The sequence below is a fragment of the Schistocerca americana genome, chromosome 8 (genome assembly GCF_021461395.2).
Source record: "Schistocerca americana isolate TAMUIC-IGC-003095 chromosome 8, iqSchAmer2.1, whole genome shotgun sequence".
NCBI classification, from domain to species: Eukaryota; Metazoa; Arthropoda; class Insecta; order Orthoptera; family Acrididae; genus Schistocerca; species Schistocerca americana.
Window position 1 is genome coordinate 449,711,625 of NC_060126.1, and position 27,879 is coordinate 449,739,503.

General features: G+C 35.0%; 1 long non-coding RNA gene across 1 annotated transcript; it reads left to right on the plus strand.

The window, feature by feature from the left end:
- The first annotated feature begins 1,539 nt into the window (after nucleotides 1-1,539).
- LOC124544648 lies at nucleotides 1,540-27,494 on the plus strand. Its single transcript, XR_006967553.1, has 3 exons — nucleotides 1,540-1,683; nucleotides 25,194-25,313; nucleotides 27,258-27,494. It is a non-coding gene; the product is annotated as an uncharacterized LOC124544648 (long non-coding RNA).
- Nucleotides 27,495-27,879: the final 385 nt, after the last annotated feature.

Sequence of the window (27,879 nt, forward strand, 5' to 3'; positions counted from 1 at the left end):
TATACGATATAAACATTAGACTGGTTTATGGATTACGGTGTATAGGAAAGGGCAGGGCTGCAGGTGCCATGTTGTGTGGTGTGATGGACCTCCCTCCTCCACCTTCAAAATTTAACAAACACATAATTGCGATAGGCTCTGCTGTAGAAGATGTGGCACAGGAAAACATGAAAGATGCTGTTGAGGAAGCAGTTGTTGACAATAATAATAGCAGAGACTTGTCCATAGCTTTTGATGGAAGCTGGCAGAAGAGAGGCCACACATCTCTGAATGGTGTAGTAACAGCTACAAGTGTGGACACTGGTAAGGTAGTTGATGTGGCAATACTTTCCAAGCATTGCAGATGCAAGGAGAAAATGAAAAATAAACATGAAGAGGAGTGCATGGCAAATTACTATGGGTCAAGTGGCGGTATGGAAGTTGCTGGTGTAAGAAGTATTTATCAACGCTCAGTAAAATGGTACAACGTTACATACATAAATTATCTTGGAGATGGTGACTCAAAGGCTTTCAAAGAAATTGAGGAACTGAGACCCTATGGTAACGATGTGAAAATTTCCAAACTGGAGTGTGTTGGCCATGTTCAGAAAAGGATGGGATCAAGACTTCGACGACTCAAGGCTAGCATGAAAGGCAAGAAATTGAGCGAAGGAAAAACTTTAGATGGGAAAAAAAGACTGACAGATGCTACAATAGATCATATTCAGAAGTTCTATGGTCTAGCAATAAGACAGAATACAGCAGATGAAGAATTAATGAGAAGAGCAGTCTGGGCTCTGGTTTTTTTTTTTTTTTTTTACATACAGCTTCAAACAAAGAGAATCCCCAACATGGGCTATGTCCAAAAGGAGACGATAGTTGGTGCAAGTGCAACAGAGGCAAGGTAACTAAAAAACAATACAATCACCCTCATCACCTGCCACCTGCCATAATGGATGAAACAAAACCAATATTCCGAGACCTCGCAGATATTAGTCTACTAAAGAAATGTCTTCATGGCCGGACTCAAAATCCAAATGAGTGTGTGAACCATGTGATATGGAATAGACTACCTAAAACTGTGTTTGTGGGTATAAACACACTTCACTTTGGCGTTTATTATGCTGTTTCATCATTCAATCAGGGCAATATAACAAAGATTGCTGTATCTGTCGCAACAAATGTTTCTCTGTACCTATATTTTCATTCTGTTTGTCCCAGGTAAATCTTCTTTTTTTGGTCTGTTTCGCGGAAAGAACGTCACTGGCGAATATGGTATCACAAAGATTGCTGGATCTGACACAACAAATGTTTCCCTGTACCTATATTCTCATTCTGTTTGTCCCAGGTAAATCTTATTTTTTAGGTCTTTTGTACATAGTTTCAGTGTAAACTGGAAAATGCAGGAAAATTTAAGAAGTTGGACAAAAGTAAATGCAGTGTAATATTCATGAAGAAGACCAGATTAGTGTCTTGTCTATCGGAGAATACGGATACTTCTTGTAGACGCTTCCTGATGGGCTGAATATGTACTAACCTATTGTCGCTTCACAGAGGCAGACGAGTCGTCCATCGTGAAACGGGAAGTCCAGAAGTGTACACCCAACTCGAGCTTCAGGATTGACTGCAACACGTGCACGTGCAACAGCGGTGGAACTTCCGCCAGCTGCACCCTGCTGGGATGTCTCAACTCCAGGCGGAGACGTGAGTCCATCGCTCTCTGTCAGTCTCTCGTTTCTGTTCGTCCCACTGCCTATTTCTTTGAGTTACAGCAGCGCTTTCCGTGTATGGCCCTAATTTCAATCAAGTGCGTTACTTGGCCTTGACACACAAAGCGAATGTTACTTTCGTCCTTGAGTTTTACACACCAGAGTATTAGCGGTAGCTGCGTTGCCGCACAGTTCTCGTACTTTTGTTTTCGATATCATCAGAAGGAATAACAAACAGTCTTTCACTACCTTTTGTTGCTTCTGCTTATTCAGAATACTGACCTAAGTCCCTGCATAAACAGCGCAGATGAAATAAAACTCATTAACGACTTATCTCGTTAAAGGGGGTTGGACGTCAAACGGGCCGACTTGGAGCAGGAGAGGCATCGTAGGACATTTTAATTTCCAGTGTCTATACTTTTACAAATAAATTCGTAAAACTTTGTCAGCATCACCAGGAAGGATTCAGGATTCACACCCATTGCAGTGGAAGTTCGAAAACACAGCAAAATAAATTTTTTTTACGTGCGAAATTTCATCATTTTTTCACTTAATAATGGCTGCATTTGTTGCTATAGGTACACTTTTCTTCATAAGTTAGAGAGATTCTTCGATTAATTTTGCACAGCATACATACCATACTCACAGGTGTATGAAACTCTAGAATTTATTTAATTTATGAAAAAACGAATTAACTGTTATATTTTAAACGTCATGTTTAGAAAAAACACAAAATTTATAGATAATTACCTCAATTTTTACCACAGTTTTTAATAAATTTGGAAAATTCTAGAGTTTCATACACCTTTAAGTATGATTTGTGCACAATTCATCGAAGAATCTCTCTTACTTATGAAGAAAAGTGTACCTATAGCAACAAAAGCTGCCATTAGTAAGAGAAATAAATGATGAAATTTCACATGTAAAAAAAATTAATTCGTTATGTTTTCGAACTTCCACTGCTATGAGTGTGAATTCTCAATCCTCCTTAGTCATGCTGACAGAGTTTTATGAATTTATTTGTAAAAGTATAGACAGTGGAAATTAAAATGTCCTGTGGTGCCTCTCCTGCTCCAAGTCGGCCCGTTTGACGTCCTACCCCCCTTAAATGGCAAATCATTTGCTGTGTACTTGAATACAATTCCGCAAACGACGCGACCCTAGAGCTATTCACCAGTAAATGATTCGCAATGTTGTAGGTCGTTGAACTTGGCGGAACTAACCCAAGAAATAAATAAGCTCTGCCTGCCAATATTTCCCCTGCCATCAGGTTACAGTGGCCCTAACTGATAATCATTTTTCCCCTGGACCTAGGAGGCAGTGGATCTGTTCTCTTACTGCATGGGATTCCGTTGTTGAGGTAAATAAATAAATTACTTAGTTGAAGGAGCAGGGGTATATCGTAAACCAGTAACTGATGGACGATGCTAATTATATTTTATGTATTCATAATGGAGCACCAAAATGCGAGGCCGTTTAGGTACATAAGATGGGATTTTGAAAGCGCACAATTTGGGACCATACAGCATTCCGCAGTCTTATTGTGGATCAAGCCAAATGTACATGAAAGGACACAGAAACACACGAGAAAAATGGTAACTTGTCCAGTCTCCAGAGACTGCATTGATAAGAAAATCAGAGAACATTGAGAATTTAGAATCCAGAACGAAAGTAATGAGCCATGGGTAAGCACAAATTGCGATCCCACAGACAAGAAAAAATTGAAAATTTGTGGTAAGGACTATGGGACCAAACTACTGAGGTCGTTGGTCCATAGGATTACGCACTACTTAATGTAACTTAAACTAACTTAGGCTAAGGACAACACACACACACACCCATGCCTGAGGGAGGACTCGAACCTCCGACGGGGGGAGCCGAGCGAACCGTGACAAGATCGCACGGCTACCCCGCGCGGCCACAGACAAGGGTAGCGTGAAGTTTAACTCACTAGCCATGTTGATGCTTTAAAGCTAATTTGTCGCAATGTAATCGTTTATTTTCAGCTTAATCATTGACAAATGTGGCACGAACATTCTGTTGCGAACTTCATTTCCAAAGGTGAACAAAACTGTGCTTGGTTCCTTTCATGGTGATGGAAACCAACAGAGACATCGTGGAAAATGCAATTACCTCGCTAGTGATAGTCAAAAAGTAAAGCCTACAAAGAACAGCAACGAATTGGTAGTATCTCAGCAGTAAACTCGAACACTGAAGAGCTGTGTACTTCCTGCGATAGCACAATATTCCTGTAGCCAACTTATCTGTGGGTTGGACATACTGTTAGTAGCTTAGGCTTTTTCTCGAGGGCGGTTTGTGGTCCTGTGGTGGCATCAGCTTGCTGTGACCACGTTTAGGGTTAGTGTCCCTGTGTACTGCTGTTGGCTGACTTTATTTTGAAACTAACGGTGACTGGAACTTCTGCAGATTTACGCCATCTTGAGTATTGAATTAAATGACTTGTGACCATAAAAACTGCCTGTCCAAGCTACTGCACAAGCGATTTGACAGGATAAGCATAGTGTGAAGCGCAAACAGAACTTCAAATGAAAAGTCAGTAATATACTGAACCAGAATGAGATTTTCACTCTGCAGCGGAGTGTGCGCTGATATGAAACTTCCTGGCAGATTAAAACTGTGTGCCAGACCGAGACTCGAACTCGGGACCGCCTGCAAAAGGCAAAGGTCCCTAGTATATTTATGCCAATTGTAGCTCAAACAGTATATTGACTAAAATTTCTAGGATATAACCACGATTCTAGTTTCACTGTATTCTCCAACCATATATTTATCTCCAGAATGAGATTTTCACTCTACAGCAGAGTGTGCGCTGATATGAAATTTCCTGGCAGATTAAAACTGTGTGCTGGACCGAGACTCGAACTTGGAACCTTTGCCTTTTGCAGGCAAGTGCTCTACCAACTGAGCTACCCAAGCATGACTCAAGACCCGTCCTCACAGCTTCAATTCTGCCAGTACCTCGTCTTCTACCTTCCAAAGTTTGCAAGGTAGCAGACGAGATACTGGCAGAATTCAAGCTGTGAGGATGGGTCGTGAGTCATGCTTCCAAAGTTTAGAAGGTAGGAGACGAGGAACTGGCAGAATTGAAGCTGTGAGGACGGGTAATGAGTCGTGTTTGGGTAGCCCAGTTGGTAGAGCACTTGCCCATGAAAGGAAAAGGTCCCGAGTTTGAGTCTTGGTTCGGCACACAGTTTTAATCTGCCAGGAAGTTTCAAATATTTACCTGTACCCAAAAAACGAAATTCTCATTTTAAAATTTAATGTCTAAGAAATTTTATTGATTATAAATAAGAGCCACTAAACTTCACCTGTCTACAATGGCAAAACGAAATTCTCATTTAAAATTTAAAAATCTAATAAATATTATTCTTTGTAAATGAGAACTATCGAACATCATCTGTCTATACCCACAAAAGAAAATTTCGATTTATTTGAAAAATAATTTTTCTCTCTATAAATAAGATCTGTCGAAACTTGTCTATCAATAACATCGATTGACATTTAAGTTAGAAAACTCAGAGGTACATTTCGACCATAAACGTTTTAATTTTGAAAATTTATAGTGCTTTCTACGTAAATAAATGAAAAGCAAAAATGCACTCGAAAGATGAACTATGTGAAAACATAGAAAATTATGGTGAAGGAAAATATGGATTAAGCTACAATGATTTAAAAAATTATTCTAAAGAAAACGGTTATTCAAATGTAACAGATCTGCTGGAACTTATCGATTATTTTAATAAGAAAGAAACAAAGAAAGAAATGCACAAGAGAGAACTAAAATATAAAAATATAAAAGAACTTCGACCAGTCTGTAAAATAAAAAATTTAAAGAATTATTCCAAACTTAATAAAGAAAAATTAATCCATATTATAGCGAATCCTATTGACAATATTAATAACAATGCTAATGATAATGAATTTAACAAAAAATCTTTAAGGGAGCTTCCCAAAATCTGTAAACTGAAAAAATAAAAAAAAATTCTAAGCTTAATAAAGGCGGAGGAGACTAGAATGTGTTTCGTATGTGCTCTGGAATGTTTAGTTAATATCGCTCAAGAAGGTGGATATCTGAAGAAGGAGGAATCATAAAGTGGTAAGTAGCATTCGAAACCTTTTTAAGGAACTACAATGTACCCTGTATGATTCAATTAAGGCAAAAAATGTATCTCAAAGTGAGGCTGAAACAGAGAAAACAGCGAGTACTGAGGGAGATGACAGTCAATCTATGGGACAAGTCGCGGCATCTACCAGCTCGGCAGAGGAAGCTACTAGCAGCAACAAGCCACTACAAGTGTCTATTGGACAGCAGTGGAACCAGAAGCAGGAAACTAGCAATGAAAATGGATCAACTACAAACTGCAGACATGGTTATACATAGGAAAATCACACCACAGCACAACCAAAGAAGCGGTTAGAAAACACCTCACCAGCATTCATGTAACCAATATAGTAGAATGTGAAGAACTTCAATCAAGAGGCACACTCAAGGCCTTCAGAGTGGTGATTCGTATGCAAGAGCTAATAAAAGTCACCACAGCAAACGCATGGCCAGAGGAAGTCGTCGTAAGTTGCTACCATCTTTTACGCTCCCAGGGGACAAGAGCCAGACTCACAGCTTAGTATGCTTCTATCGAAAGTGGAACGGCTAAAGATCGCCCTAGCACTAGCAAACAACAATTTTCAGCATGCACAAGACATAATAATCCTCGTAGAAACTCCGACAACTACAGCCTTGGAAATAAACGTATTCTACTCACAACATACACCAGCAACACAAGGACCAAGAGGATGGCCAAAACAAGGAATTTCCTGCTTCTTCAAGCCAAAAATGGGAATACTACTAAGCACACACCAGGATCAAGACATGCTCGTGATGAATTTCAAAAACCTCTCGGTAATAGCCATGTATGTAGAACCACTAACGCCAATACAAGACAAATTAGTAGCCATTATGACCGCCTTAAGACACTCGAAGGCAGGATGGAACATCATTGTAGCCAGAGATCTCAACCGCAGATTAGACGTCATTAGTCATAGAACAAACGAGCTGCTAGAAATGATGACAGAGGAATGATTCACCCTGGTCATCAAGGCTGACGAATGAACATACTTCGTACATGCAAGGTTGTAGCACCATAGACTTAATATTCTTCAAAGGATCCAATATCACGGTAAATAATTATAAAGTATGTCACTCAGCAGATGAAACACCTGTAAAGAAATACTGCCCAGTTGTGGCCAACTTTCGGTTCCCAAACGTGGAGAGCAGTGTAAAAGCAACTAAAGCCTCACAGCAGCTAAATAGCCACATAGCAAGTCAGAAGACAGAGGAATGGAAATAATTTGAGAACCACATAAACGGAAACGACATTGAATTGATTTAAAAGCAGAAGAGCTTCTATAAATCCGTTTAGGTGATTTCAAGAAATGTTCATCAACTAGAAAACGAAAACCTGGTAATTTTTCTGATAATTTTTTTGCTTAATTTCCTGAGTTTTATCTACTAGAAGCTTTTGAAAATAATTCTCATTATCATTATTATTAATATTCTTCACAGATCTACTGATAAGATCGATTAATTGTTATTTATAAAATTTAGAACAATATTTAAATTTTTCGTTATAAAGACTTTACAGAGAATATTTAAAGGTATTTTTTTTCTCAAATCGTTATAGTTATTACTAATTTTACTTTGAGATCTTTCGATAAGAGCGATTACATGAATTATTGGCAGAAATATGCACGAGTTCTGCATAAGTTACATAAATTACATAGCTTTGCGGTTTCACACCTTGTTTGTCATATTTCAGTGTTCACATTGTTTATTATTTACAGAGTGCAACCAGTGATTTTACTCGTTATTTACAGCTGGTCACATGGTAACAGTCATGGGCTAGGTCGCACAATTTACACACACAGTCGCCGCCAGGGTCGTGGAAACTCTTTTTCTTGTATATTTTGTTGTGGTATCCATTAACTGCTATTGAGTTCACCAGGTGTTGGAGTTCTTGATTTGTGTTAGTGCAGGATATATTTGCCACGGATTCTGTTGTATAAAAGTCCAGAAACATTTCCCTACTCTTCTTCTCTCTTTCATGTAGGAGTTTATTCAAGTTTTCGTTGGATGGGAGCCTCATTGTAGTTCCTCTATGATAAAATGTTCCCTGGAGAGTTCGAATACTAGCCTCGACTTTGTGTGTTTTGAAACATGTAGGGCGGCTTTCAAGAAGCGTGATTAAACTGTTTCCAGAGTCCTTAGGTCATTCAGACTCAACTTTTCCCAAATGAGATCTATTCCATAGGTTGCGATAGGTACTATTTTAGCAGCAAACAAGGCCATGACTGTTTTCAGTGGCAGTCTGGATATTGCCTTGATGCGAAACATGGCTTTTGTGGCAGCTGCTGTTTGAGATTTTGGATATATTCTCAATATGATCTGGCAGTGGTCTGCAGAGTGAGTCCCAGATATTTGAAGTTATAAAGAGGTTCCATCGTAGGATATATTTCGTCCTCTGCAGCGTACCTACCGTTTTTCCTGTGTTAATTTCCATTTTGTTCTCCTGCACTCACTTCTCGAGTTGGTTCGTTGCTCTTTTCGATATGATGACCATGTAGTCCGAATATAGTTAGATATTGACGTCCTTTGCTTGTTGTCTTATCATCTGTACAACATCGTTTGCGGCAATATTGAAAAGTAAAGGACTTAGTGGGTCCCAATGCAATATGTCGTTGGTTTGCGTTATATTTTCGACGTGCTAACGTCGTCTGTGATTTGAATGAAGTTGGCTGTCAGGATGATATGGCTCAACGTTGGAAGTTTATCTTTCCCTTTTATTGATTCTAGTTTTGAGATTAGCATGCGCCTGTTTAGTGTATCGAAGGCCTTCGTATAATCTATGAAGACTGCATGGAATTTTCCTTGTGGATGTCTTAATGTGTCCTCTATGTAATCGATTAAGTTGCTAGTAGCGTGTAGCGTTTTCCTGCCTTTCTGGAATCCGAATTGTTCTTCTGGGATCTTCTGGTCTACTTCTTCAGAAAATCGCTTTGTGATAACACTTCTTAGTACCTTCAATGTGCATTTTTCCAGGGCATTTCCCCTGTAGGAGTTCAGATCCATTTTGTTGCCTTTCTCTGAAACAGGATCTTAACTGTCGACATCCTCCATATTTCTGGTATGACCCCTCTTGTAGACGTAAGCTTAATATATATGCTATTGGTTGGACTAGTAGGCTAGCTGAACCTTTGATTTGTTCATGACATATTCCGTTGGGGCCAGGAGGCATATTGTGTTTTAGAGATGTTATTATGTCCCATACCTCTTCTGTCATGAAAGGGTTGGTTTCCTCTAGGTCTGTCTCCATAGTGATCGGTTCAAATGCGGTGTTGGTTTTATCTACGTTGAGAATGTTCCTGAAATGTTCTTCCCAAACCATTATGTGTATTTGTCCACTGTTCTGAGCTTTTCGTGGTCTCAGTGCTAAGTATGGGTCCTTTCTGGCTTCCTCCACCATATTGATTGCTTCCTGTTCCATGTATTCCTTTTGTTTAGTCTTCCGATGATTTTTGTATTCGTTTCTGATTTGGCTGTAGGATCTTACATCCTCTGGGCTCTGGCTGGATTTTGCTATTTGTAGTGCCTGGAGAGTGATTTTTCCTTTTCCATAACATTCTTCGTCGAATCATTTCTGCGCTCTCCATGTGGGATTCTACATTAGGGCAGACTGAATCGTTTTTTCGAGGGTTTATAAAATTAAAATTAAAAATAATCAAAATGATGTTGAACCACAAGACTTTTTAATCAATTTAGAGAAGAAATTATTACCAAATTAAAGAATATTATAATACAAAGAAGTGCATTAAAGCTAACATGAAATTTTATTCTAATTTTAAAGGGAAAGAGGAAAAAACAGGAATTCAATTTCAAAACAACTAATCAAGTCTTACTTAGAACAGCTGATTTAGAAAATAATTATTAAAATTCAAGGAATTAACTCCTAGATAAAAAACGAAAATGAAAAAATCTGGCTGTTCTTGATTTTATATGGGCAGTATGCACTTAAATGTTAATAGACACAATTCAATTTATTGTTCTTCTTTTATCGATTAAAATTAAAGATAAAAAAGCAGTAATTAATATAAAAATAAAATCTGCATTATATGATGTAGATAAAAGTTCAGAAAGAGTTGATAATTATTAGAATACTGGATTACAATTAGATGAAATTTTTGGAAACAAGAAACTTTATTTTCCTGTTCACTTAACCCATTTTACAAAATGTGAAAAGAAATCAAATATTTCAAAGAATGTTTATGCATATGAAAGCAATGAAAAAGGTGAAAGTGTTATTGCATATCATCTTCGCCATTTAAAAAATAAACAAACAAGTGAATCTGGTATTAATTAAAGATGAAATCATTCACATTATTGATGGATAAAAATCTCTCTAGATTAGTTAGTTCAAAGCATCTAGTAATGGTCATCAAATTTATCTTTGTGATCACTGTTTAAGGTATTTTTATTCACAAGAAACATTAGACAATCATGAAAACGAATGCAAAGAACATAAAGAAGTTAACCTAAATATGTCTGTGAAAGATCAGAAAATTTAATTTGAAAAATATAATCATACTGAAGACTACCTTTTCCAATTTCTCCTAATTTTGAATGTTTGTTAAAGGATATTAGCACTTATCAACAAATCCTGAAAATTCTCATTTTACAAAATATCAAAAACTGTTGATGTTTTAATTCTGTTACTATACTAAACATTCCAATGGTGATTAAAAAATTCTGTTTTAAACCCTACTAAAGGTGCAGCAAAAAAGGTACACTGAAATTTTTGGCAGAAAAATCTAGAGAAATTGCTAAAATACATGTAGAAAATATTTATTAAAAGACAAAAGGAAGTAAAAGTCATTGTCATTTAACAGGTTAATATCAAGGAGGTACACATGAAGATTGTAATCATAACTATCAAAATCCTAAATTTATTCCAGCTTACATTCATATTTTAACAAATTTCGAAATTCATTTGTTCATGAAAGAAATACCAATAGATAATAAAAGCAATGATGCTATTCCAAATAATGAGCATAAACATTTCTTTTAGTAAATATGTTGAACATGGGTTAACGTTAATTGTTTAAATGTTATTAAATTTATAGCCTCAAGTATTGACAAATTATATTCAGCTCTTACAGAAGAACAATTTAGGAAAACATCTAAATATTTTGAAGCTGATCAGTCAGATTTAATGCCTAAAAAATTAGTATATCCTCACAAACATGTGAATGCTAAAGAAAAATTTTAAGAAACTTAACTACCCGAAAAACAATGATTTTATTTGAGACTTAATAATGACGGTATTTGTGATGAATCTACTAATTGGGCAAAAGCAGTAAATTTAACATAAAAAATTTTGATGAATATGCAAAATTATATAATAAAGCTAATCTTTTAATTTTAGCAAATATTTTTGAAAATTTGAGAGATATGTGTATTAAATCTTATAAGCTACATCCATCTTAATATTTTACAGCTCCAGGAACATATTGGGATTGTTGTAAAAAATGACAAAAATTGAATTAGATTTATTTCTTGAGAAACGAGTTTGAGGCGGGATTTCACAAGATATTAAAAGATATGCTAAATCAAATAATAAATATATGAAAATTTATTACCAAAAAACAATCAAATTACATTGCATACTTCAGGTGTATATAATATTTACGGTTGGGCTAAGTCTGTTTGTACCATTTAAAAGTTTAAGTTTGTTGCAGCCAAATCCTCAAAAAATACTTACAATTCCAAATGATAATAAATATGGTCATATTTTAGAAGATAATTGAAATATTGAAAAAATTACTTGATTTACATAAAGATTCACTATTAACACAAGAGGAAGGAAATAAATGATTAACAACATTAAATCATATGAAAAATATGTTTTACATTATAGAAATCATAAAGAATGTTAGTTCTTGGATAAAAATTAAGGAAAATTTATAGAACAATCAGATTACTTGAAGATCAACATAGATTTTAACATGGAAATGAGAAAAATGCAGCTAACGAAAATAAAAAAAATTTCTACAAGTTAATTAATAATAAGTTTAGAAAACAAAAGAATATGTTAGAAATAGACGAAATAAGTCTCAAACTAATAATAGATCCAAGAAATACATCATTCATCTTTCAAACTCAGATTATTAATGTACCACTGTTTTTTCAGGAAAGCTAGAAGCAGTTCTCATGAAATAACTAAAAGTAATCACCCAAATAATCAATTTATATTGAAATGAATATTCTAATATTTTGAAAGTAAGTTTATTATTTTGATTGTTATGAAATGAAGACAAAATATGGTGTAGTTATGAATTTGTGTTATTAGGATACTGATTGTTTTATTTATGATATAAAAACTAAGGATTTTTATAGTGATTAAAAGCAATGCTTAACGAATTTGACACAAGCGGTTTTTCACAAGATAATGTTTATGGAATCCCAGAAGTAAATAAGAAAGTCTAAGGAAATATTTAAGATGAGATTTGTGGAAAAATTATATTAGACAGGTACCTTTAAGATCGATAATGTATGCTTATACATTTGGTGATAAACAAAAGAAAAAATTCAAAGGATATAAAGATTTGTTGTACAACACAAAATAATTTTTGCTGGTTATAAAAAGTTTAGATAACAAAACAAAACAATACAGAATAGTGAATATCATTAGATCATTTAAACTTAAATTGTATACAACTGAATGTAATAAAGTTGTTTTAAGTTATAATGACGATAAACCTGTTTTATTACAAGACAGAATTAATACATTAGCATATGGTCATTCAAAACTAAATCCATATAAAATAGTAGAAGATGACAATTATTTCTAAAATGAATTACATAGTTGTTTAGAAGATTAACAAAAAAATTAATCCATTATCATAATCTTTCATAATAAGACAATTTTTTATGTTTATCCAGATCTAATTTCCAAACACTAAAAATGTTTTTAATGCAGTTATTAACAAACCTTTCATTTGTTCCTATTTATTTTGCCCATTTTTTTTTTTTATTTCTTATTTGCACAATCAATACAATTGATTTTTCAAAGCACATTACTGCTTTGTTAATTTTATTTCTATATGAATTTCTTTTTCTTGATTGCACAATCGCCAAATCATTTTATTTTCACTCTCAATTTATAAAGAAAGACTGTATTGGAATTAAAAAATAAAATTATATAGAAGTGTTACAAATAAATGAAGTCGTTTGAGGATCTAAGAAGTTATGAACTTTTATATAATGTTAAAAATGTTTTATGAATTATTGATAGAAGTGATAATCCATTGTTTAAAATAAAAGATGTGGGTATCCTTTTAGAATAGCAAAATAAGCAAGATTTTTAAACTTATAGACAAAAATGATAAAACAAGTTTAGAAAATTTAAGATCCTCTTCTTTAGGGGTCTAGCTTATAACGAAAAAAACAATGTTTATTACAGAATTTGGATTACATTCATTAATATTAAAACCAAAAAGAAAAAACAAAACGATTTAAAAATGAGTTACTCATGTTGTATTAATTTCAGTATGAAAACATGTCAAGTATAAAGTAATGACTCATGTAAAACAACCCTATAAATGTCAAACAATTTAGGGTAATTAAATAAAAATATCAAATGAAATATATGAGAAATAAACAAACAAAAACTTTATTGCCACATGTTCATTCTCAAACAAGTGATCGTAATTTAAGAACAAATTTAGTTATTTTTTAATTAGATGATTTTAATTTTAAATATTATGTTATTCAAACACAATTTAAAAATGCACAAAATCAAATAGATATTATCAGAAATAGACATCTTCTTGCAAGAAATTTTTACGATATAATTATGTGCAAATACAGAAAACCACTCAATAAAAGAAATTTTAAGAACTTATTACCTTAGAAATTATTTTAATTCTTTGTATAATTATTCACAACACCAATTGTATGATGATATAACTAATCTAGTGAAGGCTTAAGCAACCTTTAGACTGAATCTTGCAAACATTTCATAATATAAAACTAAATTAAGACTTAAATAACTTAAAGCTTAAATAACTTTGATACTGGTTTTTAAATGCATGTAAAACACAAAATGAATCAAAATCATTTGACTCCATTAATTCATATTTAAAATTGTCAAATAATTCTGACATTACATGATCATTGTTAAATTTTATTTTAATATCCAAACATATTCTACCTTCTTCAACAAAACAATAACCATAATAAAAATAATATTGACTAAGAGACATGTTTCACTTTTCAATAACTATCTCCAATTTTAAATAAAACTATTCAGAAAAATTTTACAAAAATTACAGTACACTTATTAACCCAACTACTGTGGCAAAGGGGACTGAAGACCATAGATGTTAAGTCCCATAGTGCTCAGAGCCCTATTGTGGAAATTATCAAAAGCCAACCATTTAACATATTCTTTATTACCTTTCTTATTTAAAACTTTTTCAAAATGATAACAAATGGAAAATATCTTTACAATACTTCTTGCTCAAGGAAAATTTCCTTTTATTTGTTCCACATATAAATTTCTCCATTTATATTTCATTATTAGAATGAACAACTTCTTGTATTTCAAAAATTTCTGTTGTCCAGTTGTCGTATAACCTCCTTAAAAAATTACTTTTAATTCACTTGTAGTAACTTTATCTCCAAATTTATAATTATCATTAGTATCTAACTAATTTGTTATTTTCAAAGTGTTCAATAGGATTTTTTTAGTTTCTTTATTAAAATGTTTCTGCTTCATTTTTATTGTCAAATGTTTTGTGTTGTTATATTCATTAATTAATCAGAAACTGACTCAATACATATAATTGCCTTGAAGTGCGAATTTTTACTTATCGTTTCTTTTAATGTTCCATTAAATAGTTCAATGACAGACACTTTTTATTATCTAATACTTGAATAATGATTGATGTTAAGTTTTTTCATTAGTCATGAAATGTTTTGTTATAAAATTATTTATTGTTATTTGTTTGTAAACTTCTTTGTGATCCGTTTTTAAATATATTTCTGAAAGAATTAACTATATTCTTTCCTGTTTCATCTCTCACAGGCTACCCAAGCAAATTTTGAAAAAAAAAACATCTAAAATACTTATAAAATACTTATCTACTTTTGTTATTCCTTTTAATTTTCCAATATCAATTTTGATTAAATCACTTTGCCATGAATCATCTCTTTTAAAAAATTTCTCATTGGTTTATGTAATTCATTAATAATTTGTTCATGAATACTTAATCTATTACCAACAAAAAATTTTAACTAATTTATTCTTTCTACTTTTCATATTGCACCAATACTTTGTATTCTATGATTCCCATTTTTAGGAGGATTACATTTGTCACTAAACAATTTACACTTTGAAATGTAGATGTGTTCATGTAATTTATAAAAAATATTTAATTTTCTTTAAACAGTTTGGTCTAAATACTTGAGTTATTTTAGGTCTTTACCAACCTTTGTGTCTACATTAAAAATTTTCGAATCTATAAAATTAAGTTTACTTTCCAGTGTATCTATTTTCTTTAGCGCACAATTAGGACTTGTTTTTGTGTGATATTTATTTCTTTATGATGATGTTTCATGATACCATCATAAATACCATTTTTTTTAAATCTGAAAGCAACTTCCTGTATTCAGATTTTGTAACAAGATTCGATTCTGTAAATATTGTCTGTTCACTACATCTTTTACAACATTAGAAACATTTATATTCACAATTCTTCTTTCTTTAAACCCAAAATAATTTCTAGTACTTTAAAAATGGCATTTAATTATTTTAGAAATTGTTAAATTACAGTAAATATTTTTGAGTTTACTAATAATTGAATAGTTTTGGTTGCTGATCGGAAACCTACTAATTTTGAAATTATTTCACTGTTTTTGTTGTTTTTGGTTCTACTGAGTGAAACTTATTTTCAAAACTCATGATTCACAGATAACAGTTAAAAACAAATAGCCACAAATTACAGAATTGGAGTTTTGTATTCTCTCGATATTGTGGTATAAATTATTATTTCCCAAGTAGTTAACTAGTTATTTTGGTATGCATCCCCCACGTGGATCAAAAGCAAACTTCAAATTTTTTGATTTATAATAACAAAATCGAATGAGTACCAACATGATTAGATGTCTCTAAATTTACAATTCCACAATCTAAATTTTTTGGCTTATTATGCAATACATTAATAATAAAAACGCTACAAAAATATTTAACGTTTAGTTGGTAGAGTAACACTGCTATATCAAAATTAGGTAGAGGACTTTTAATTTTTTTATACTTTCTTTGAAATTTTTTCTATGTTCATTGCCTTTCTATTCCAGTGTTAAATTATCTGTTTTTTGTTCTTCACATTCCTCATCAGCTTTGTCTATCAATTATAACTTTGTTACTAATTGCTGCAAAACCACCAGCCAGTGAACCAATAGCATTTAAATACGGTAAAGCCACCAATGCTAGTGGTAAAACTCCACTTTTACATTTCTTTCCTTTCTTTTATGTAAGATGCTTAATTATTTTTTCACAACAAGAAAAGCTAATACAACAAGTAAATTTCAGCAGTTTTTTTCTATACTTTTCTGTTGTGACCATTAGTTAAAAATGGTTCAATACTATGAAATTGTTCATTATTGAGTTTAAGTTTAATTGATTTTAGTTGAATTTTGCCATTAGGTAGCAAAGTATATACACTCCTGGAAATGGAAAAAAGAACACATTGACACCGGTGTGTCAGACCCACCATACTTGCTCCGGACACTGCGAGAGGGCTGTACAAGCAATGATCACACGCACAGCACAGCGGACACACCAGAAACCGCGGTGTTGGCCGTCGAATGGCCCTAGCTGCGCAGCATTTGTGCACCGCCGCCGTCAGTGTCAGCCAGTTTGCCGTGGCATACGGAGCTCCATCGCAGTCTTTAACACTGGTAGCATGCTGCGACAGCGTGGACGTGAACCGTATGTGCAGTTGACGGACTTTGAGCGAGGGCGTATAGTGGGCATGCGGGAGGCCGGGTGGACGTACCGCCAAATTGCTCAACACGTGGGGCGTGAGGTCTCCACAGTACATCGATGTTGTCGCCAGTGGTCGGCGGAAGGTGCACGTGCCCGTCGACCTGGACCGGACCGCAGCGACGCACGGATGCACGCCAAGACCGTAGGATCCTACGCAGTGCCGTAGGGGACCGCACCGCCACTTCCCAGCAAATTAGGGACACTGTTGCTCCTGGGGTATCGGCGAGGACCATTCGCAACCGTCTCCATGAAGCTGGGCTACGGTCCCGCACACCATTAGGCCGTCTTCCGCTCACGCCCCAACATCGTGCAGCCCGCCTCCAGTGGTGTCGCGACAGGCGTGAATGGAGGGACGAATGGAGACGTGTCGTCTTCAGCGATGAGAGTCGCTTCTGCCTTGGTGCCAATGATGGTCGTATGCGTGTTTGGCGCCGTGCAGGTGAGCGCCACAATCAGGACTGCATACGACCGAGGCACACAGGGCCAACACGCGGCATCATGGTGTGGGGAGCGATCTCCTACACTGGCCGTACACCACTGGTGATCGTCGAGGGGACACTGAATAGTGCACGGTACATCCAAACCGTCATCGAACCCATCGTTCTACCATTCCTAGACCGGCAAGGGAACTTGCTGTTCCAACAGGACAATGCACGTCCGCATGTATCCTGTGCCACCCAACGTGCTCTAGAAGGTGTAAGTCAACTACCCTGGCCAGCAAGATCTCCGGATCTGTCCCCCATTGAGCATGTTTGGGACTGGATGAAGCGTCGTGGAACGCGGTCTGCACGTCCAGCACGAACGCTGGTCCAACTGAGGCGCCAGGTGGAAATGGCATGGCAAGCCGTTCCACAGGACTACATCCAGCATCTCTACGATCGTCTCCATGGGAGAATAGCAGCCTGCATTGCTGCAAAAGGTGGATATACACTGTACTAGTGCCGACATTGTGCATGCTCTGTTGCCTGTGTCTATGTGCCTGTGGTTCTGTCAGTGTGATCATGTGATGTATCTGACCCCAGGAATGTGTCAATAAAGTTTCCCCTTCCTGGGACAATGAATTCACGGTGTTCTTATTTCAATTTCCAGGAGTGTAGATTGAAAAGTCAATCATTTATATACATTAAGAATTAATAACGAAATTTTTTATAATCTCTTCATTAAAACACCCACTCATGATTTTCGTTTTCCATTACATTATTCTTCTAATTTAAAGCTATTTTTCCTCCTAATGAAATATTACTCATATGCATTCTTTCTTTTACAAATAACTGAAGTTCTCTATCAGCTTCACGTTTCTTTTCTAAATATTTACTACCTGTATAGGCTATATCATGTTTTTACAAGCTTCATGTAATGGTTTAACTGTTTTATATCCTATAGCCATTCTTTCATCTAATTTGGACCCTGAAACTCAAAATCGATAGCCTGGAAGATGCATTTAAAACAATAGTTTATTAATTAAAGTGTTAAAAAATCATTGCCGATGTTTTTCACTTTTCCAAAACGTTTTGTGGTAAATTATTGAAAAGTCTGATTAAAAAAGGAACCCCTTTTGGAACATTAATAATAAAATCAATAAATTTATTAGTTGACATTTTAATTATTCCAGCTTTTTCATTATGATAATTTTTATTGTGGGCAAATTCTTTTGCTAATCTAGGATATCGATCTGTGTTGTTACATCTTTTGTTTAGTAATTCTTCACCAACTTTTTGAAGTCAACAACTAAGATTCTGCTCTTGGTTGTTTATCCCATTTTTTAAACTTTTCTTTTAATTGTTCATTATGGTTCTGTTCTTGGTTCTTTATCAAATTTGTTTAAACTCTTCTTTTAATTGTTCATTAAGCTTCTGTTTTTGGTTGTTTATCCCATTTTGTAAACTCTTCTCTTAATTGTTCCTTTGCTCTTCTATTTTGTCTGGCTTTGTAAACAACTTATGTATCGTATTTTCAAACATTTATTAAGGAGAAAAATATAATCAACATTTTTTTACATTCAACATTTAAGTTTCACATTCATGTTCAGTGCTTATGTATAAGTTTTTTATTGAACATTTATGTTCAAGCTTACATCCAACATTTATGTTCAATGTTTATATTTAACATTTATGTACAATGTTTATGCTCAATGTTAAAGTTCAACACTTACATTCAAAATATATGTTCAACATTTCAAAAATTCTTAAACTTGTCTCTACATTTACCATCACTAATGTCTCTTGTCATATCTATTGCAATAAACCCAAATTTATCCCTATTCCAACGTGAACTACATATTTCTTTAAATACATGAAACTTTAAATCCCCACAAATAAAGTCCTGGTAATTGTGATTTAAATTTTTTTGTAATCTTATCTGAAAATATTTAATTACTAATTGTTTTGGTTTTTTATCATGTTTGATTGAAATAAAGCAATATATTCCTTTAGGTCTACCTCTAGTAAAATATTCTCTAACTGTTTCTCGATTGTATAGAATTTTTATTTACTAAAATTTCAGCCAAATAGCCATAAACAGTTACTTTGTTTCACATTTTTGATTTACATTTTACATTTTTGCATATCCATTTATCGATTTTACTCTTTTACTGCTCATTTCTATGTGATATCGTTCACAGGCTTCATTACGCAGTTCACATACACATGTTGTGGTTGGGTCACGATAAGTTTTTTTTTTATTACAAGTTAGATGATGAAAGCCAAGAATAGAAAGTCTAGTTACAACATGTCGCAGCTCAAAGTTTGGTGCTGTCCATGTGCAATTCATCATTGCTTCTGTGCCATAGAATTCTGGCCATACTTTATCTCGTTTGTCCTCCATGATCTTCAGTGGTTTTCTGGAAGCCCTGGTGTGTGGCACTATATATCAAAGTTTGATGTCTTCAGTTAGGAATTTCTTTCGCTAGCAGGTACAGTAGTCTAGATCTTGTCGTCTTTGGAGATCTAGTGCTCTTTTTAGATAAGTCGATTTCACCTTTTCTAGTGTTTCTAGATTTTTTTCTGTCAGGTAGTCCCATATAGAATGAGAATTTCATTCTGCAGTGGAGTGTGCGCTGATATGAAACTTCCTGGCAGTTTAAAACTGTGTACCCAACCGAGACTCGAACTCGGGACCTTTGCCTTTTGCGGGCAAGTGCTCTACCAACTGAGCTACCAAAGCACGACTCACACCCGGTACTCACAGCTTCACTTCTGACGAGATACTGGCAGAAGTAAAGCTGTGAGTACCAGGCGTGAGTCGTGCTTCGGTAGCTCAGTTGGTAGAGCACTTGCCCATGAAAGGCAAAGGTCCCGAGTTCGGGTCTCAGTCGGGCACTCAGTTTTAATCTGCCAGGAAGTTTCAGTCCCATACAGCCTCCATCCCATAGGCCAGGATTGGCAAGATTTTTGCACTGCATAATTTCATGGCCGTTTCTTGACTGAGTGGGCAGATGTTTTTATGTCCTGTATTGCTATTATTGCTTGGGTTGTGCATTCTGTTGTACGTTTTGTGAAGCATTTGGCTGTTGGTGGCAATGTCACACTTAGGTATTGAAAGTCTGAAGAGAGTTTTATTTTTTATCCTCTGATGATTTTCGCATTCTTGGGTGTTTTGACTCCTTTTCTGAAAATCACCACTTCTGAATCTGTTGTGTTTCATTGTAGTTTGTGTTCACTGCACCATTTGTCTATTTTCTCAATGATTTTGTGCAGCTTCTGTGTATATGTTGAACGTACGGCTATGCTGTCAGCATATGCATATACATATACATTTAGATTTTGAAGCATGAAACATCAAAAATTACAGTTGAATTATCTGCACATTCGTCTATCACAATAATTACATCATTATTTTCAATAACAGTAACAATAGTTTCATTATTTTCTTCCTCAATAATATCACAACTTTTTATAACTTTTTGGTATTTTGGTTGATCTAAACTTTTAGAATAATCCTACAAATGATTAATTTTCTTCCAATTTAACCATTCTAGAGCTGGAATACAATTCTCAATCATTAATGTTGTTTTTTCACAACCACTTGGTTCTATGGTTGCACATAGAATACAACATGGCAAATGTTTCCCATGGTTTTTTAAATTTCTTTTCTAGAATTCTTATTTTTGGTTCCCAATATGTCATTTATTTTCACAATTGTTGTTAATATGGAAGACTAGATTAATTCACTTCAATGAAAGGTAAATTATAAAATTGTTTCACTAGTCAATTTCTATTCAACTTCTTTCACTCCCAATATCACAATGAAAAATAATAACTTTGCTGTGCTGGAGAAATATGCAATTTATAAAAAAAATAATAAATTGTACACTTACTAAGAAACAATAGATATTCGTTTTGGTCATCAAAGTTTGAAAATCGTAGAAAATTTTCTTCAATCATAAAATCTAATGTATAGGTTAACGAAAATAAAGTTTTAAATACAGTTTTTATTGAAAATGGTTCAAATGGCTCTGAGCACTATGGGACTTACCATCGGTTGTAATTGAAAGTGATGCTAAACTATTCATTGAGAAAGAAGATTGTATTGGGCAAGTTTTACAATTTAATAATCAAATTATTGAAGTTAATGAAAAAACTGATACTAACAATGTTCCTAAAATTATTTCATTTGAATTAATAAATTTAAACTTTAATCTATCTGATGGAATGTTTGTTATTCATAATGGTCTTTTTCATAGACAAACTAATATTATGTCTTCATTCAAACCAAATGTTAAATTTTGAGGACCAATAATTTATGAACCAAACCATCCTGTAAATATTCCAATTATTGATGCTATCAGAATTTAGAAATATCTATACCAGATAAAAATGATAATTTCATTGACTTTAATGTGTGTATGTAACAGTTGTTTAAGAAATTAATTACTATGTTTTCCCTTAATAAATCATTATCATTATCGAGGATTATCGATTTTACTCATTTCCCATTAATGAGAAAACAAAAAATAATATAAATTGTCCCAACAAAAAACAAAAAGTAGTATAAATATTGGTGATGGAGGGATTCATCCTTATTGCTCACAACTTGGTATGCTATTTGATGTTACTCACACAGATGGAACAGGTTTTTCATAATTTTTTGGTAAATCGGCTATTAGACAATTAAATGGGAAACAATTTTTTATCAATAATAGAGCATCCATTTATTTCTTCATCAACTCTTATTCTATTAACTTCATCCCTATCAACTGATTTCAATATTCAAGTTCATTATCTTAAGAATGGCGAAAATTAAAATCAAGCAAAATGAAATAATTTATCCATTAGAATTATCTGGTGGATTTTTTAAAAGTTACAGTGAAAGATCAAAATGATTCTATTCCTCATTGGACTACTGATCATGATCACTGTACACTATTAAAAGAAGGTAAAATTGTTGTAAAAATTATAGAAATTCGTGTTCTTGTTGTTAAATATGAGCCAGTATATTCACTTGAACTAGAACAAGAAAGACTGAAAGATCCAAAAACTCCAATATCTTTCTTTGAATTACAATTGAATTTGCTGAATAACATGGAAAAAGAAAAATGGAACTAGATGTTGCAGATTATTAAATTCTACCAAATTTACTGCAGAAATATTTTTTGAAAACTAGAGAAGATAAAATCCTAAAAATTTTAGATTTTCAAAAAGTAAGTCATCCAAGGGAAACGAATTTTTCGCATTCAATGATTTAATTTATGAAAAATTAAATACTTTTCTTTACAAATAAAACTAAAATATAATGAACAGAATTTATATCATTAAATATCTAGTATGTGAAACTAACAGTTATAGTAATGGCTGTGCAGAAGTGTTCACTAAAGTATCAGAGCTGAAAAAACATTAATCTTACAAGATTTCAAAAGCTGAAAATTTGACAACTAAATGTGATGAAAAAGGTTTATCACTTTTACACGATAAATTTAAAATTATTCTTCCAAGCCATTGTACTAAAATCTTTTCAGAAGACAATGAAGAATTAGAGAAAATTACTGGATTGAATTTCATTTAACACAGTAAAAAAAAATTAAACATTGTTTGATTCATGTTACTGAATTTGAATGAATTTTAGATTTTTCATTCCTTTTTAAAGGACCTAAATTGGGGCTCTTAAAATTTTATAATTTAATTTTTGAATATTAAGCTTTAATAGATCAATTTATTTTGAATTACATGAAAAGTTACATTTTTGAATATAGATTAATTTTTGATGGCGGAGCGACAAAAGTGAACTCTTGGTTTATATCCTGGAATTTTTTATTAATATTCCCCTTGAGCCAAATACAGCATTTGGATACTATTACTTGTTGGAGTTGTGTCTGTTTTATCGACTTGCTTTGAAAACTAGCCTGTATGTTAGGGACAAGTAAATGATTTTCAAGCACCTGATATGATCCTGCTCTGCATTGCAGTGGTATTTAGCTGTTTTAATGAGATGTACTGCAGGTACTTTGCATGCTAATGAGTAAGGCTGAGATCATGCTGATATGGATAGATGAGGGGATTGACAGAGTGATGGAGAGAAGGAAATGGATAGAGAGAGGGAAGGATAGGAAGATGTATGAGGCAGGTGGAAAGGAAGAGGACGAGGTGGAGATGGTTAGAGGAGTGCTGAGGAGGATATGGTCAGAGGGAGGAGAAGGAAGTTATGGTCCAAGAGAGGTTATAAAGAAAATTGGCAAAGACAGGGGGAAGAGAAGATGAAGAGACAGAGAGAGAAGGGAGAAGGAAATAAACAAGCAGAGGCAGGAAGAAATGGACAAACAGAGAGAAGGAAGCGGTGTGTTTAGTAGATCCGTGGGTGAAGCCAGCGGGGAAAACTAGTGATCCTCTGAAAAGCAAGGAATTTCGAATCTGCTTGTTGCAGGTGCTTGGCTGACATAAACAGCGTTCAGCGTATGTTTCAATGGATGTATGGATGAACCCAGAATTTTCTTCGTTTTCTCATTTGTGTGTAATAATAAGAGAGCACCACATATACCTGACTGTGTACTCTACAAGCAGAATGTTGCAATAGATGCTCAGATGCAATAAACAGTACTCCATCTCCTGCACGCTCGCATATGGCTGCCCCTGTTTGTCACTCCAGTAAAGCACTGAGTACATAGCTGCGCTGCCAGGCACTTGGGAGGCAGTCACCAATTTAGATCGCCCATCGCTTCTGTTCCCTTCGAATCACAGCATGTGCGGAAGGCTTAATAGTTAAAGTAGAATGAGGTCTATTAGATTGAATCAAACACGCTTGTATTTCACGTGTCCTATCAGCTACGTCATTCGAGGTGGTTCTTCTGATCTCCTAGCTCTGGGTTATTACACCGTTCCAACAATGAGGATGGAGGAATATGACGATTATTCATTGTACAGAATTTATCGATATTTCTTTTTGTGTTATAGACTTGGATTCTTGAACAATTATTTCCAAAGCCACTTCAGGCCAGGCAAGTTTAAGTTTTTGGTGTGTTATCAGCGTCATCTTAAGGCGAAATCTTGGATGGTTTCCTTTGAAAACATCAGTGCCGATTCTAACTCCCCATCGTTATCCATTCTGAGGTTTCTTCTGTCGATACTGTGCTTCTGTTCTTTGGGTCCATTCCGAGGTTTCTTTATCCATTCTGAGCTTCTCCTTTTTCTGGCTTTTTGGTGCTTCTGTTCTTTGTCCTTCTGCAGCTTGTGCTCTTTTGGCCCATTCCAAGCTCCGGTTATTTCTCTCCATTCTGGAATCATGCTATCTCTGTCGATTCTAATCTTCTGTCCTTTCTGTCAACTGTCACCTTCTGCTCTTCCAGTCCATTCTCTGTTTCTGTCCATATTGCCCATTCTGGTGTTCTTTTCTTTCTCTACATTCTGAGCTTCTGTTTTTTCTCTCCATTCTCGGCCTCTTTACTTCCTGCTCACTCTCAGTTTCTGAGCTTTCTGTCCATTCTCAGCTTCAGTCCTTCTTCTCCATTCTCATGTTCTGAATTTCTGTCCATTCCGAGCTTCTGTGCCTTCTGACCATCGTGAACTTCTATTCCTTCTGTCCACTCAGAGACTCTGTTCTTCGTGTGCAGTCTGAGCTTCTGTTCCCTCTTTCCATTTTGAGCTTCTGTTCTCTCCATTCTGAACAATTGCTCTTGCTGCCTCTTCTGATGTTCTACTCGTTTTCTATATTTTGTTTTTCTGGTGTCCTATTTATGACTTGTTATAGTTGATATAGATGATGCAACTCCTACAAAAATCTTCCTGCAACTGTTTTCTACTTTAAAATAGACGTACGCATAAATAAAAACCTGTTGCATTCAAATGTGTTTCTATTTTTAGTTCTTTAGTAAAGAAGATAAATCTTTTCATAATGAAGAAAACCTGCTTTATTGCTCTCACAGGCAATTATCTGTGTCTCCTTTAATCTTGTATTGCAGTGGTAAAATGCGCTCCAGGAACGACCTTCAAGGACCAGTGTAACGTCTGTCGCTGCAGTTTCGACGGTAGGAGTGTCTCCTGCACCACGAAAGTGTGTTACCCTGGCTCATATTAACCAGGTATGCATCCACCGTGTTCGACGTTCGGCTTTGTGAATTTCAGATCTAAATAAGTTAGTGTTTCAATGCTGCGATAAAGGCTGCCACGGCCAACATTTACGTCAGGACAGCTTCCAGACTGAGATGCCGCGGTCGGTATATGAGACTGCTTATGTTCCAGACCTATCTGTGGGAGGCTTTAGAGACTGTATTTAAACAAAGCGAAATATAAATGCTGAATTAGTTGTAAGAGAATAGTGACTTTTTAACTTGTAATTGACAATGGTGTCACTGGCCAAAGAGAATCACACATTAGGCGTCACATGAACTATGGTTGTGAGCTACACACAGCTCCTAGTGTACGTGTAAACTCAGGACACTTTGAGCTTTCGATGCAAATGGTTCAAATGGCTCTGAGCACTATGGGACTTAACATCTGAGGTCATCAGTCCCCTAGATTTAGAACTACTTAAACCTAACTAACCCAAGGACATCACACACATCCATGCCCGAGGCAGGATTCTAAACTGCGACTGTAGCAGCAGCGCGGTTCCGGACTTAGGGCCTAGAACCGCTCGACCGCAACGGCCGGCCTTTCGATGCAGTTGTCAATTTTTCTCTCTGAATGTGCCTCCCTCATTTCTGCCTAAACGCTAGTAAATAGTTTCATATGCCGACCATGGCCTCTCAAACATGATGATCCAACTTTTGTTTTTGGTATACATCAGTAGGAAAGCCCTAGGCTAGTTACAGTGCAGCTTCTTCTGAGGCCCTATTGTAACGAGCAAAATTTTGTCACATACCAAGTAACTGTAGAACATGTTTGTGTGAGTGTGTGTGTGCGTGTGTGTGTGTGTGTGTGTGTGTGTGTGTGTGCGAGACAGGGAGACAGAGAGAGAGAGAGAGAGAGAGAGAGAGAGAGAGAGACCTAGACAGAGAGAGAAGAGGGTAAAAGTAAGCAATTTAAATTCTGTCTTAGTCCTTTTCACCTCAATGCACTTTTGGTGCAGTATGCTTTATTTTCATAATCTCCTGTGTACTTGTGTGTATATTTAAGGCCAGTGGAGGTTCTCCTTGTCATATTGAGATACAATGCAAATGGCAAAACATAAATTACTTTTATTCAGTGTTATTAATCTCAAAATCACTGCACTGATAACAGCAACACAGGAAAGACAAATATATCAAAGATCTTAGTTATTCATTCTTTATAATTATATTTTCCAGTCCAGTATAACAACTAGCCCAACATTTTTCAAATATTAAAAACATACATTAAGAATGATAACGCATCAACACTGAAACTATGCGGAATTGACAGAAAGTTTTCCGGCTAAGACTCCGTGGAAGATAATACTAATAAGCTCTAGACTCAATAAAATCGTTGTGGGTGTCACCATTGATGAAATAGGGAATAATTTTGCATCGACTCATTCTGTGCACTCCTCAGCCTTTATAGGTTTATTTATATGTCTTTTTAAATAATGTAACTTTCACAAACTTGGCACTATCTTGCACTTCCACGTTAAAAAATAGTGCTGTCTAATTTTTAACCATGTGGCTTTTGTTAGGCCATTTTCCGTTTTTTATTCAGCTTAAGATATTTTTCCTTTACTTCTGCCGGCCGGTGTGACCGAGTGGTTCTAGGCGCTTCAGTCTGGAACCGCACGACCGCTGAGGTCACAGGTTCGAATCCTGCCTCGGGCATGGATGTGTGTGATGTCCTTAGGTTAGTTAGGTTTAAGTAGTTCTAAGTTCTAGGGGACTGATGACCTTAGATGTTAAGTCCCATGGTGCTCAGAGCCATTTGAACCTTTACTTCTGCAGGAAAAAAGGGGTAGTGATTATTGAGGTGCATGAAAATTACTAGCACATTCTAGTGTAGCGAATACTAAGCGGTTTTTATTTAATCTATATTAACTACAGCTTTTACTGTCATCTGAATGTTTTTCATTTTCTTTTCAGCATTCCTTCGTGAAGGTGACAGATTGCAGTTTAGACGAAACAACGCCATTTTAGCAATGTGGACCCCCTTCTTTAATGCTGCAGCAAATTATTTTCAACTCGCTCATCGCCTTCAAGCATGTAAAAGAGACACAATGATTGTAATCTGTCTATCAAAGACACAACTTTACTTCAATTGTATGTAAATGCAGTAATGTTTTAATTTTCTTTTTGATTCATTTCCTCATAAAGTTATTATTTTTCTTTGTAGAACCATCAACAATACAATGGTTTACTTTTGAATGTTAATATTATACTATTTGTAAGTGCTCGACGACTTTCACAACCTTCGGTTAGTGGGTGAGCAGTAGTGTTGGAAACATAATTGGCGTCCATTGTATAACACACCGGGACCTATTGAGTGATGCAGAGAGTAAATGACATGTTTGAAGTTTTTCACACTTGTTGACACAAATGTCGAGCTTGTTCACTATCTTTGCTTCAGTAACGTGAATTTTTATATCATGGGGCCAATTAAGTCAAAAATTACACAACTCGTGGGGAGGTGGTATAGGAGACTTCCCATTGCACCTTAGGATAAGCTGATTCTTGTCACGATGAAATGTATGCACCTAAAACGGAC